A 6,010-nucleotide genomic window follows, 5' to 3' on the forward strand; every position below is an offset into this window, starting at 1 on the left:
ATATATATATATATATATATATATATATATATATATATATATATATATATATATATATATATATATATGTTGAGATTTTTTTTTTTTAATAACAAAGTAATGTACTATTTTTGGTAAAACAGAATAAAATTATCTTTGTTAATCTTTTTAAACAGCGAATTATTTTATTAAAAACGCAATAATTTAGTTGGGGTCCGTATGGACCCCAACGTAACAAGTGCAAGTCAATTAGCGACGGCATAGTAGGGTTAATATGTAAAGTATCTTGTTAACAAGCAGAAGACTTAACTTAAATATGCCCCTTTTTTAAAAATTTTTGATCTTCAACTGATTTTTACAAGATATGAAATTAAATTAAATTAAAAAAAGAAGTGACTTTGTATATATATATATATATATATATATATATATATATATATATATATATATATATATATATATATATATATATATATATATATATATATATATATATACAGGGTGCGGCAGCGATTCGCGAACTAATTTTTGGCTAGGTTTTGTGATGTAAATAAAACACGTCCGCAATTTGTTTTTGTTGATTAATATTCAATGAGTGTCTTAGATTTTAATAAAATTGTGAGTAGAAAACATTTTAGTTAAAAGTTTTACAATGCAAGCCAAAAGAACCGAAGCTTTAAACTTGATTCACGCGAGTTTGTCTGCACGTGAAGTGATTCGTGTTTCTTGAGTATGTAAAACTACACTTTACAAAGTGAAAAAACGTGACAGTGCTGAAAGAACCAAAATGCCATCTCCAGTGAATAAAAAAGTTGATAAAAAGTTCACAGAAAAGCTTAATAAGCATGTTGAAAAAAAAAGAATCCTACTGTATCCATCAGAAAGACAGCAAAATTGTTCAATATTGATGAAAGGACAGTCAGAAGAACTCTAAAAACATTTGGAAAAGTCAGTGTGGCCCGATCTTCATGTGAACTTTTAACAGAAAGACTAAAAACTTAACGGTTGGAACGATCAAAGAAGCTTCTGAATCAGCTAAAAAGCCATGCTTCGTCAACAGTTAAAGTTTTCTCAGATGAAAAACTTTTTAGTGTTAACTGTGTGACAAATAGGAGTAATGACAGATTCATTGTACAGAAGGGTGGCAAAGCACCACCTGTGTGTCACACCAAGCACCCTCAGTCCATCATGATGCTAGGAATCATCGCTTCTAATGGAGAGAAATGCCCACCAATCTACATCAAAGAGAAAGAAAAAGTTACCTCTGATGTGTATATTCGCTTACTAAAACACTTTGTGGTGCTATGGCTGAAGACATTCCCAGAAAACAATTACATCTTTCAACAGGACAATGCACCTTGTCATGGGTCCAGAAAAACTCAACAGTATCTTCAGGACAATATGGCTAATTTCTGGCCCAAACACTTTTGGCCACCATCCAGCCTTGACCTGAATCCTCTTGATTATAGTGTGTGGAGTGTAGTTGAGAGTAAGGCTTGCAAAAAGACCCACTCAAGTCTCAAGTCACTAAAGTCATCAATTACCCGTGCTTAGAACTCAATGTTAAGGGACTATTTAATAAGCGCCTGCCAGTCCTTCCTTCCCAGGCTTGAGGCAGTGATCAAAAAAAAAGGAGACTCAATTGAATGTTAAGGTGGGAAAAGTATTTATCTTTACTTTTCTCCTATTAATATACCATGAAAATAATTTTTTAGTACTTTAAAAATTCATTTTGAAAAATGTTCTAAAAAGTTCGCGAATCGCTGCCGCACCCTGTGTGTATATATATATATATATATATATATATATATATATATATATATATATATATATATATATATATATATATATATATATATATATATATATATATATATATATATATACAGTGGCGTACCTAGGGTAAATAGCGCCTGGGGCAAACACCGATCTCGCGCCCCTCTTCCCCCACATAAAGTGCTTAATTACAATTTTTTAATAAATGATGACACAAACTTTATTTTATATAATATATTTATTTTATATGATATATTATTTCTTAATTTATTTTATATAATTCTCGCTTATTGTATCGCAACCAAGCCTCTTTTGCGCCCCTTTCAGGCTGGCGCCCATGGCACGTGCCCTACCTGCCCTACCCTAGATACGCCACTGTATATATATATATATATATATATATATATATATATATATATATATATATATATATATATATATACACAGTACTGTGAATATACTTTAGACCACTTGTATAATAGGTACACCTTAAAAACTGCAAAACAAAAGTGATTTCTATACTTAAAATTATACTTAAAAAGTGACTTTCCATACATAACAACTACTTACTATGAATATTTTCCCTGGCCTTAATTTTTTAATCTATGGTTTTTAGTAAAGTTTTGTGATTTAAAGAAAAGTCACCTTTTTTGGTTGTTACCCCGGCGTTCTATGAATCAACCGAATCCTAAATTTCAATTTAGAACCGAATATGAGAAATTTATTACACAACTGAAAATATTCACGAAAAAAATTAGAACCGAAATAATTTCAATCGAATTATCGATCGAAATGTCATAAATGTATTTAGAACCGAAAAAGTTTCGATCAAATCATAAATCGAAATGTCATAAATAATTTTAGAATCAACAAAATTTCAATCGAATTTTCGATCGAAAGTCATAAATGATTTTAGAATCGAAATTCATTGAAAAGGTTTACAATCGAAGTTCTAGCACCGAATTATCTTTGCGTTTATAAATTTTACAAGTTTTATACTTTTCTAATATAAGTTTAAAGCGCTTGCTGTTTGGAATACAGTCTCACCTAACATATTGAAAAATAACATTGTTTGTTTTCAAAAACATCTCGTAGTTGGTGGAATTATAAGAACAGAATGGAATATCAAAAAGTTGAAGGTGAAAGAAGAAATTCATTCCTCTCCATAGCTGGGAATAATTGGTATGTAAAAAACAAAAATCACAAAGGATACATTTATTTAAAATGCAAAAACTACACTGGTCAACATAAAATTTTTTTTTTTTGGTGCCAAGAATTTGAAAACTGATTTTAGTTATATTTGGTATGCTGAATTCAAATATGAAATCAGTTTTTTTCTAGCAGCTCTACTTTTAAAGATAAGTTCACTTTTAACTTTCGGTTCACACTCTATATTGTATTGTTTTTTTATCGTTTGGCATCAAACTAATACTTTATTAGTTCTGAAGTAGTTGACCAGAAACGTTTTTTTAACGTTATGTTTGGGATTTTCAGAAATAAAATAAAATAAAATGAGTTCAGGTGGAAGAAGCAGTTTAAATAATCTTGACAGTTTTTGCTATATATGTGGCGAATACACATTCAAGGAAAACCGAAAAACTCTTAGTGATTTTATAAAAAAAAACTTACCTCGGCTATTTCGGTGTTAAACTTGGTGATCAAGATAAAAACTGGGCGCCCCACCAGGTTTGCAAAACATGTACTGAACATTTACGACAGTGGACTACCGGAAAAAGAAAGAATTTGAAATTTGGTATCCCAATGGTGTGGAAAAAACCCAAAAATCACGTTGATGACTGTTATTTTTGCATGGTAAATATTACTGGAATAAATCGAAATAACCGTAGCAAGTGGACTTATCCCGATCCACCTTCTACTAGACGCCCAAGTCCTCATTCACATGAAGTGCCAATACCAACTTTTCACCAACTACCAGAACTCGAAGATGGAAAATGTTCATCTGATCAGTATTTTGATAACAATTTAAATGAAGGGGATGGTGATCATGAAGGAATGTCATCAGTACCTCAACTTTTCAGACAGGAAGAATAAATGATTTGGTTAGAGACCTCAACTTGTCAAAAGCAGCTTCTGAATTACTTGCTTCTAGATTGAATAACAAAAACTTGCTGGAAAGAGGAACAAAAATTACTTATTACCGTACAAGAGAAAAGAATCTTTTACCTTTCTTCTCTCAAGAAAACAATCTTGTGTATTCTCACGAAGTAAGAGGACTTCTGGAAAAAATGGGTTTAACAGAACATTTATCACATGATTGGCGTTTGTTCATTGACAGCTCAAAGCGCAGTTTAAAATGTGTTCTTCTACACAATCGGAACAAATTAGGCTCAATACCAATAGCTCATTCAACAAAAATGAATGAGGGCTATAACACAATATCTTTGGTGTTGGAAAAGATAAAATACCACGAACATCATTGGGTCATATGTGTGGATTTAAAATTGGTAAATTTTTCACTTGGACAGCAAAGTGGTTACACCAAGTTTCCTTGCTTTTTGTGTCTTTGGGATAGCAGAAATAGATCAAGCTCTGGATAAAAAGATACTGGCCAAACAGAGAAAGCATGGACGTTGGGAAAAATAATATCATTAATGAGCCTCTAGTTGACAGAGAAAAAATAATATTTACTCCACTGCACATCAAGTTAGGTCTAATGAAGCAGTTTGTGAAAGCTTTAGATAAAAATGGATCATGTTTTTTGTATTTCGTAGAAAATATGCCTCAGTTGAGTATAGAAAAAATAAAAGCAGGAATATTTGACGGCCCACAAATAAGACAACTAATTAATGATACTGCCTTCTTATAATAAATGAATGAGGTTGAACTAAAAGCTCGGACTTCATTTGTAGCAGTAATAGAAAATTTTCTTGGCAATCACAAATCAGAAAATTATATAGAAGTGGTAAATGAAATACTCAACAATTTTGAATCTCTGGGGTGTAACATAAGCATCAAGGTGCACTTTTTACATAGCCACTTGGAATGTTTTCCTGAAAATTTGGGTGACTTCAGTGAAGAACAAGGGGAAAGATTCCATCAGGACATTAAAACCCTAGAAAATCGCTATCAAGGAAGATTTGATATGCATATGATTGCAGATTACTGTTGAAATTTGGAAAAAGACTGCTCCAAAATGTATTCAAGGATGGCAAAGTGAAAAAATTTTTTAAATGTTCATTAATTTATTGTTATAATAATATAATTGTTAATACAGCTGAACATTTTTGTGAATATTTGTATATAAAAAGTGGAAATATTTTTAATAAAAAATAATTTTAAACATTTAATTATGTTGCATTGATTCAACTAATGTTAGTATATCATGTAAATGATTAAACCGTTGTATCTCAAAAACTAGAGCTCCTAGAAAAAAACTAATGTCAAATCTGAATTCAGAGCATGAAATTCATATAGAATCAGCTAAAAATATCCTAGCACCAAAACAGCTGTTTACCAGTGCTATCAACTGTGTATTGGAACTGCAAAAATACGCGAAGGAAGTGATTTACTTGAGACAATACTAATTATTAACTTTTCATGACATTTTTTTTTTTTAATGAAACAGTTGTAATTTTTTTATGACATTTCTGTGTGTGTGTGTGTGTGTGTGTGTGTGTGTGTGTGTGTGTGTGTGTGTGTGTGTGTGTGTGTGTGTGTGTGTGTGTGTGTGTATCTATCTTGTAAAAATCAATTTCTAATAAATAGCTTTTTAAATTAATTTAAAAAAAGAAAAGACTTTGTTATTCGATCCAAATTTTTTCGGTTTTAAATTTCGGTTATAAAGCTTTCGCCACAAGGAGGATTTTGTAATTTGATCCTGCAATAAAAGTATACTTTTCGGTTCTAAATTGTTCGGTTATGAAGTATTTCGGAGATATTTTCGAGGAGAATATTTTCGGCTCTATCATGTGACACGGTTACCCCTTAAATACCGCAATCAGAATTTTTGCTTCTAATTTTAGAGCCGTTGATCAAATTCACTCAAAATTTTGTAAACATTTTGTTTTCGGGCCATAGTTTTGGTACACACATTATTGTAAACTTATTATTAAAAAAATGACATACACAACCCCAAAAAATCCTTAAAAACTACAAAATAAATCCTTACAAACTACAACTTATACGGTAAATTTTAATATAATGTAGTTAGGGAGACTAATATTAACTAAAATTTGAAATTAGTTTAACATATAAGGCACTCTAACAATATTGCTCTGTGAGATTCTAGATTTGT

The sequence above is a fragment of the Hydra viridissima genome, unplaced genomic scaffold, assembly GCF_058129835.1.
Source record: "Hydra viridissima isolate aposymbiotic clone 2 unplaced genomic scaffold, HvirCarnegie_v1 scaffold_5, whole genome shotgun sequence".
NCBI lineage: Eukaryota > Metazoa > Cnidaria > Hydrozoa > Anthoathecata > Hydridae > Hydra > Hydra viridissima.